Genomic DNA, 9,973 nt, shown 5'->3' with positions numbered 1-9,973 from the left:
TGAGAAGAAGCAAGAATTTGAGAAAAATGTTTGCCTGGCAGTAACAGTGTGGCACTGAGAGTTGAGGACATGAAACTGAGTATTTTGAACGGCAACGTCTGTCACTATCAGCAGTGAAGAGCCAAAAGAACATTTATGCACCTGGATTTATGGCAGTTATTTTTATTAAACTCTTGAGTAAGATTTGGTTATGAACCTGTAGATGTGATACAAACTATTACTTTCTGAAAGATATTGTAAATGACAAGCAAAATTCACTTGTTTTAAGATTTAATAATAACAGACAACTTTGCGTTACTTATAACTCCTGTTTAAAATGTTCTTGAGGCAAAGATATTTTTAAACTCATGTAAATTTAAGGTATTTCATACAGTTTGTTCAATGTTATCTGACTCTCCAGATATAAATGAAAGGCAGAATTTGGGTTTTTAGAGTTGTTCTCATTTGCCTGAGTGGCTTATATTAGTTTTTTTGTCATTTGAAAAATTAAGATAATTGTGACAATGAAAATTGTTTTATAACTGTGTGTATTTGCATGAAACGTTTGTAGTTAAAAAATGTCCGAGCAAACTATTGGCCCCCGGGCATCTTCACTTTATCAAATCTGGCCCGCTTTGCAAAAAGTTAGGACACCCCTGATGTAGACCTTGTCAGTTCCCGATAGGTTTCAAGTCGAACTCTTGTTACAACCTGTCTTGCCAAAAGGCTTCCCTTCAGCTTGATCCCACTCCTCTGTGTTTTCTTCTATATCTGTTTCCATGTTTTCCCAAGGGTTATTTTTACTTTACTCTTTCATTGCTATTAATACTTAGCTTTAGATTTACAGTAGGGCGCATACTGAGAATCTACAATAAGTCTTTCCAGTGGGATATTCATTTATTTATTTTTCAGTGTTTAGTTGAGTGTTTGGTTCTGTGTTTAGATGCAACACTTTCAAAGTTGTATAGCTGACAATTACATTTCGTGCCCAACAACAGAAGGATTTGTTTGCTTTTTCTAGATAAGACCCTCAATATATTTTACCACAGCATCCAAGAGTGTCTTTGATTTCATTTCCATGCAATGGAAATGCATGCATGGAGTCATACAGTCATATAAATGTCATGACTGATAAGATCAAATTCCCTTTTCTAGTAAAATCCAAGAAATCTGTTTTGTGTTAGCCAACAGATGACATGACATTTATTACCATTTTCCAGCACAGTCGCAAACGTCTCACGAGGCCGGCTACTGAAGCAGTTACACACACAGTAAACTGCTTAGAAGATGTACAAGGGAATGATGCGCAGAACTGGCAATATGAATGTGAATTCCCTTGGAAGGCAACTTTGCACGCACACACATGCATAGAGGAGAACGTGAGAAATGGGCAAAAAGCCACACTATTCAATGTGAACTGGAGGGTCCAAGTCGCTAAACTAATCCTCGTACCACAAGATCCCACTTTCAGCAAAGTCTTTTGCTGCAGCTGCCTGGGATCATTTCACAAACACAAGGTATTCCTGGAAGAATTGATTCTGTTAGATAGTACATTGATCACACACATCGCCTGCGGACAGAAGATGGCTTTACAAGCAATAAGATGGGAGACAATTATATTATTTTAGTGAAATAAGACAGAGTACAAGCAGTGAGTGCCAATAGCCCAGGCTGGGGAGGGGAGGTACGGGCGGGCCCCCTCTGTGGCTGCCTCGGTGTGTTTGTGCTCCATCCTCAAGTGGCACGATAATCCACTAAACTTTCCTGCTCCCGCTCCTCTCAATGCAATCAGGATGCGAAGGCTCACCAGTGATTGCGTTCATTTGTAAAAGCATCCAAGCCAAAATTGAACCCCAAGGCTGATAAACTATAAAGATGCTGATCAGATCGCGGCTAAGGAGTCCACACTTGAGGGCACAAGTGTCAGGGCTGGAGCCAAAAGAGCAATGACTCTGTATACCTCACTCAGAGCCGGGCGACTGCCTCGGAATACAAACAAGAGAGGAGAAAACACAGAAAAACGACAGCGGAAGGCAGCAGGATTTTTCATCAGGTTGCATCTTTCAGAGGCTGGAAGTGTGATCTGTTTGGTGGATTTTCAGTTTTTAAATGCTGTTTTATGCACTCTTTGGAAAAATGGGGAGCATTTATGTTGCCTTGGAAAAGAATACAAATGCCATGAACTTTTCAATGCGTTTTATGTGACAAATCAATTCAAAGTAGCATGCAGTTGTGAAGAGGAAGGAAAAACAATCATGTTTATCAAATCAAAAAAGAATATAAAAAGTGTTACATATGTATTCATCCCTCTTTAATTTCATACCCAAATTAAAACTGCCTTCAACTCAACTAATTAGGAAATAGTTTCCACCTTAAAGTAATTTCACTGTAAAAACAACGGCTTTGTCTAGGCCTTGTTAGAGAATGTTGGACAGCAACATAAATACCAATGACTACAGGTTAGTTAGTAGAAATTAAAATATTAGTTAAAAAGAAAACTTATAGGTTTGCCACATTTCATGCAGAGGACACAACCAACATGTGGAAGAAGGTAATCATCTTAGATGAGGCCAAAACCTTTTTTTTTTTTTCTAGCATAGCATGCAAAGATACGTCTAGTGTAAAAATTGAACTGAACGTTACCCAGATCACAACATGGCTACAGTGAAACATGGTGGTGGCAGCATTGTGCAGTAGGGAAACAAGAGCTAAATACAGGATAATCCTAAGAAAAAAAAAACTGTTAGAAGTTGTGAACAACCTAAGACTGGAGCAGAGGTTCAACTTTCAGTAAGAGAACAATGCTCAACATATAGCCAGAGCCGAAATACAAATCATTTACATAATAGAATAGAATATAGAATAGAAGTACTTTATTCATCCCAGCAGGGAAATTATTTCGCAGTTACAGCAGCATAGAGACAAGACACACAACATCCACCACTGAGTAGCAGTTGTAGACAAGATAAAATAAGAATAAAATATGACATGCTGTCAATATAAAAAGCAGCTTAGAGCAGTCCTTGCAAAGATTCAAAATGCAGAACAGAATGTACATGTAAATATATGTACAGCAAGTGTGCCACAGTGCAGTTGTGTGAAATTGGACTGATTAGTGCAGAACAGTGATTTAGCTTTTATTGTACAGTGAGATGGCATGTGGCAGGAAGGATTTCCTGTATCTGTCCCTACGACAGCGGAGCTGGAGCAAAATAAGTTTCTTCAACTGAGAGTCTGTGGTAAGACCAGAAGATTACTGCTTACATCTCCTCCTGCTCCGATCTACCTAACTGAAGAATGTGTAGCAAATTGGAATATTGTAGCTATTGAAAAACTGGTAAAAACACATCCCAAAGGCTTGCAGCTGTAACTGCAGCCAAAAGTGGTTCTAAAGAGTTAAATAAGGAGGGCTGGACTTTTTAATGACAGATTTTAAGATTTTTACTTAGAAAAAAATTTAAACTATGGAAAATTGTTTTTATTCCCTCTTCAGATTTGTCAATAATTTATTTGTTGATCTATCATACATCCTCTAACATATTTCACAAATTGTTAAAAAAATGTAATGAAATACTATAAGTGATGTGAATACATGCAAAGCAATGTAGCACTTGAGCTTTGTCATTTATTTCTAAGCATGGTGTGAATTTTACAATGAAAAGTAGAAACATACAACATATGTTGTAGAGGAAGGTGTATGGATTAAATATATCAGTGATATATCACATTATCAGAATAACAGTACATAATTGTATTCTTCAGGTCCAGTACATCCCAGGATGTTTCAACACTTAGCTTATTGTCACCACACCAAAAGAACTGGTACAACCTTTGTTTTTTTTTTTTCTTTTTTGCTGCCCTACAGTTATCTCTCACAGCTATTGCAGCTTCTCATACTAAATGAACAGTGTCATTACTTTAAACACACATATCTGCCTCTGCCGAAACACAAAGAGCGAAGAGAGACTGAAGAAGAGAAAAGAAAGAAAGGGAAGATCTGAGGATGCCCCCCCGCCCCGCCCCATCCTCGTGGCCCCAGCGCGTTAAATGTCAAAGAGCAGTCAGCGGGAGAGACTGATTCCAGGAGGCGATGTGAATGGGACGATTGAAGACCTGCTTTGATTGACAGCTCTTCCTCTCCCGTTCTGCCCTGAGGCTGATTGACAATGTGGTTCATCTCACATTTTGTGACTGAGCTAATCCAGTAAATTCCTACCAGACGCTGCTCAACTCAGCGGAGACGTGCCGCTCCTTTCCCAGGTGGAGGTTTCGTTTTGTTCCTTCCTCCCCAAAATAAATATGTTTTTCCATCTGCGGCACCCAAAACAAACCGGGGAAGAGGTTGGGGGGTGAGGCGGTTGAGAGTTCGAGGGGGGCTATAATTAACTTTAAGTGCATAATTAAGGGAGTTTAGAAAAGTGGTAGTTTTTTCTATGAATTAAAATGTAGACTAATTACGTGTGGGAATTGTCCTGCTGTTGTGCTAGCGATTAACATTGTCACAGGTTACTGTCTCAATATGCTGCCGGTTGGAAATGGGATCACCTTACTGGAACGATTGATCTCTTGCCAAGTTCAGTAATTAATTGACTCAACAATCACTGACACGCAACTGTCTCGCGCATCGTCCCTCATGCCCACAAGGTGTGCCACTCGTCCTCTCGACCTTGCACCTGTATTTTGATGTGTGCCGTTTCCCACAATTGGCTTCAGCCGCACCGCAGCTGGCTTTTCAAAGAAGGGGAAAAAAAAAAAAACATGGTAAGGAAAAAAAATACAAGAGAAAGAATTTAATAAAAAAAAAAAACTCTTTTAGAGTTCGTCTTTGACACCAGTGACACACATTAATGTGATTGCCCAATAAGGATAGGCGTGTGCAATACATTTGACGCCTTCATTAATCATCATTCCTAAATGATCAGTCTGTAAGGAGATTCATTTAAGCATGATTAATTGCAGACGGAGTCTAATCAGGCGATGAATTACCTGCCTAACCTTTTGCATGAGGTTGTTGTTAACCTCAAGTCTAACCATTGGAACCCAGAGTAGTTAACTGTGTCAAGGAAAATTAAAATACAGCAATAATGAGAATTTTCAAAGGCGTATATAACTCCAAACTTTAAATGTCCAAACGTTACTTTTAATTTTTTTAAAAATTTTTATTTTACTGCTGTTTAGATAATTTCGCATAAATACATTTCTATAAACAATACTTACCAGTTAATTTATATTTTACTGTTTGACTTAAGAGTTAAGCTATGTTATGATTCCTAAGCCATCATTTTCTGTTTTCCTAGCCTATAAACTGGAAATAATATATATATTTTTGACAATTCAAACCGGGGAAGAGAAGAGAGCATGCCACTCAGGTTAATGTGTATTAAGTCAAGAAGTGGTTACAAGAACACACCCACTTAATTTAACTTGACCATATCTACAGTCAGAGCAAAAATTAAAGATAAAATCAACTGAAACAGTGGCAAGCAAGGCAACAAGGCACAAGTTAACTTTGGTGGCATATATAATCAGGATTGCAAGGAAGGTTAAAAACAATCTTCAAAGCTCAGACTGTAAATGCATCTTGGAATCACGAGTCCATAACTACTACTAGACCCCATCTACATAGAAGCTGGGCATAGATGCCTGCCAGAAAAATTCTATATCAATCCTCCCATCATAAATGTAAAGGTTAGGAATTTGCTAAACTCTGCTAGGGCTTTAACTGGAACTACAGTATCTGCTTTGTTCGGATACTGCAGGTGGATTTTGTATTCAACAAAAGATGGGAAAGAACACTGTTGTGTATGGTGAAGGCTCTGTGATGCTATGGGGTGTTTCTATTCCACCAGTCCTGGGAACCTTATGAGATTCTAGGGAATGGTTTTAATGAAGGTAAACAATATAAATAATACACAGATGCAGCCAAGTGGGACATCTTGGGCTCACAATGTCTCTATAACAACTATTACATTTAATATTATGTAAAATATATTGCTTTCTACTTTACACTTACTGTTCCTTTAACCCCCACAGAGTTTTTTTTTTTCTTCTTCTTGCTTTGTTAATTTAGATGAAACGATTGGGGTGGGGGGACATGTTCCTGTCTTTTCCAGTGTTGACACTGATGCATGATTATGTCCATCAATGTCATCAATAGATGTTACACTCTTGCCTGTTGTCGAGCCCACAAGACAATACCTGGATGTGTGCAGTTCTGTGTTTGCTTTGTAATCATGATGAAAGCCTTGCCAGGCAGTTACAACAATATTAGAGTGAGCTAATCTCTCACAGAGATGAACTGAGAATGACTCGCATACGCATCAAGCTTGCATTGAACACTCGCTGCATAGTATGTGTTTAAAGTTAGACTGTCAGGTCTGCAGCAGCATGTTGCATTTGTAGGTGACTATATATTCTCAGAATAATGCAGTCTCAGGTTCAACTTGCATAAAATATTTAGTACCAAGGAAATTTTGTGATAGCAGCATTGTTGAATATTGCAGTGACAATGTAGGTTCCAACATAACCCATATTTTCTCAACTCATCTTCTTTTCTATGATCACAATAACTCTCCCACTTTCTGCACTTTGACGTCTTAATTACGAGAATCTATATCAGGTTTGAACATTGAGGGCACAGAAAGTCCATTCAGTTTGCCAAACACGTTATTTACATGCTGTATGGGAATGCGGGGCACTTTATAAACAAAAGCCTTCCAAATATACTGGATCCACTCATTGATATTGACATAATGTGTGGAATTCAATATATCTTGCAAGCTCTACTCTGTGCTCTTGAAAACAAGAAAAATGTGACTCGATACTTGAAAAGAGAATAAATACTGGATTAAACCATACGCTCCGATACAACTCCCGCTTCAGAGCCAGTGCTCATTAGAGGCGAGGAAAAAAAAATTTGTTCACACACAGAAATGAGCCATCATAATTGCATGATTTTATGCACAATTCAAATTCAGACCATTCCTTCTTGACACAGCCAATACATCTGTCGCACAACTCCTCGTTTTTCTTTTTTTGTTGAATAATTAAAAAAAGAAATAGAGAAACATACTAATGAGAGAACCTTACTTGAGGGCTTTGCTGCTCCACTGACTATCATATTAATGTATTCCTGTGTGAATTAAACGCATCATCAAACACCTAAGTTCCCTCTGTGTTTTCCTCTGAAGATGAGGCCTGGACACCAGTGTCTACCTTGCCCTCCAAAAAAATTAAGGGCATTCTTCATTATTTCACCTCTTGTGATTACTTGTTAATAGCCATGCACTAAAGTTCCTCCCTTTGAATTAAGAAAACATTGTGAATTTATCTTTTTATGAGAACGACATTGTTTCAGTCGACCATTAAGTCATTAGTAAATATTAAAAGGATAATCTGATTTATTATAATTCACTCTTTTATTTCTTACATATTTGCATATGTACAAATCTGTCATATTTGTAGAAATCTTTGCAATATTGAAATTTCAATTTCAGACCTTTGTTTAGTCCATAATCCAAAAATAATGGCACCTCTGAAAAATCTACAAGATATGACAGGTCATATAGTCATAGTGGAATAGAAAAATGGGCCAAGCGATTTACCTTACAACAGGAAAGGAACCCAGTGGAAACACTGAACTACACAACACCTGGATCATCTCTTATGATCCAGGTGTCCATCATCATGATGTCCATATATGTGAAAAATTGTGAACCTGTTGAAAATTATTTGTTTCAAGCATTCTTTAATCAGTCTTATTGAGCTTAAGCTATTTTGTAAATACAAATTTGTAAAATGTTCCATTTTGTAGAGTTGCAAAGATGGTGCAGGCGTACGTCTGAGAGACTTGCAGTTATAATTGGTGCATGCACAAAACATTGACTCATCGTGGATGAAGACAAATGATGGATTTGACTTAGTGTTTGTTTGTTTTTGTTTTTTTATTGTGAAACAAATGGAATAAAATAATACAATTTCTCTTCAGATTATGCACAACTTTGTGTTGGTCTGCAACATAAAAAAAATAATGAAATGCATTGACATTTACAGTTGAAACATTGCAGAAAGTTACAAAAATATCAACAGACATTGATACTTTTGCAGGGCACCTTAATATGCAATATGTGACAGGCAGGAATGCAAGAGGTTAAAACTTAGATTCTACCATTTCTTTTTCATCCTTTCTTTCTTGTTCAGCCTGAAGGTCTGTTACCTACCAGTGTAATCTATGCCTAACCTTTTAACACTTTCCTGAACTTCTCTCTGTTCCTCCTTCCTTCCATTCATCCGCTTATCCCTGCCTTCCTTTCTCCTTGACGCAGACTGACAAGTTTTCAGTGCTCCTTTCCCAGAGTGTCTGTGACAGCTTGCACCGGCTCATTGAGGCAAATTGAAAATGGGGGGTATAAAGTACACATGGAGGTATTTTAAAGATTGCTTTGTAGCTGAGCAAACATGCCGGCTCATGCTCTAAAATGGCATGTCCAGGGCGGAGGGAGTGTGCAAGATTTAATAATCATAATAGACCACATAGCACTGAAACTGCTACATTGGTCTGGCTTTCACTGAAGAGTTCAGAGAGATGTTAAATTGAGCGTTGATATGGAAATGTGCAAAATCACTCTCTTTAAAGGTATTGCCCAGGCACCAATAAAGCAAAGTAAAGTATAAAGCAACAAAGCATGCAGTTAAGGTGGGACTAAAATGTTAGTTTGAATATTTAGAATAGATTTGCCCATAGCTCTTGGAGAGCAAAGCAGGCAGTGTTTGATTGATCATGTCCCACAGGGGTGACAGCCAGCAAGCCATTTATACACAACAAACGGGCTTGGCTGCACTAAACTAAGCTCACACAACCTATGCAGATAGCGCAGTCTTTCATTTTAACATGTGCATGCTAAACCTGGCTGATAAACGATTTGCCTAGCAGCACTTCCGTCCATATTTTATCACAGCAGACAATGCTTGGTGGCGTTGCCAGACTCGGTGTATATCCAGTATTAGGCGAAAAAAAAAAAAAAAAGAAGTGTCTCCTCAACCTTTCAACAGCTTGGCTCCTATAATTAACTTCCACAGGACTGATGGGAGCTTTAGTCTGGGGCTGAATGGGAAGAGTAAAATAAGAGAAAAGAGAAAAATAGTTGAAGATAAAGATTAAAACAGCATATACTCACAATACAGATATACACTGAATTTGACAGAGATAGGAAGATCTTGGGTCAGTCATGCTCGAAGCTCATAACCTCACTTATCCACCGAGCTCTTGTCGAAAGCAGAACTCGCTGAAAGGATTAATGAACATTTACACTTAAAGCTGAGCAGTTGCAAAACACATCAAAAACCTTAAAGCTGTGGCACGCCTGCAACATTTTAAGCCAGCACTTTGAATATGGCAATGATGCCAACAAAATATGAGCGGGGTAGAGTGTTAACGTACATATCCAGAGGCAAGAGTCTGGTAAATCTGGAGCCCCAGTGATTTTCTTTTTTCATCTTTTAATGGAGAGCTTTCAAATTTAAGTACGTCAGATAAACAGATGTTCCAGTCACAACCTAAAATACCCTCTGAGTTTAAAGAGAAATTTGTTCACGAAGTTACAGGTTCAATTCAGAACTCTACAGCTTTTGCGTACGTTTCACAGCTTATTTTTGCTGCAGTTTCAAATCAAGCAAACATACAGGGAGAAACTATGAAAAAGACATCATACTCCATATGTAGTGAAGAGGAAATAACAATTATTGCTTTTGCTGTTTCTAATCGTAATCTTAACCAGACGAGAGCATGTTTGGGGTCCAGATGACGTCTAGACTATCTGCAATTGGACAGATCCTGCACATGCTTTTTGTTAGGAGGTATCATTAATAGCCAGGCGTGACCTCTGACCATCTCTTTAAACCATTAGCCGGGCTGCTGATGGTTTCTGTTTTCCTTCGTCACAGAAGATCTTCAAGAGGAAGAGTTGTTGTTTTGAGGATATTGTGACACTGACTT

Source organism: Xiphophorus couchianus, chromosome 21 (assembly GCF_001444195.1).
Source record: "Xiphophorus couchianus chromosome 21, X_couchianus-1.0, whole genome shotgun sequence".
In the NCBI taxonomy this organism is placed as follows: domain Eukaryota; kingdom Metazoa; phylum Chordata; class Actinopteri; order Cyprinodontiformes; family Poeciliidae; genus Xiphophorus; species Xiphophorus couchianus.
Note: the sequence above shows the minus strand (reverse complement) of the source record.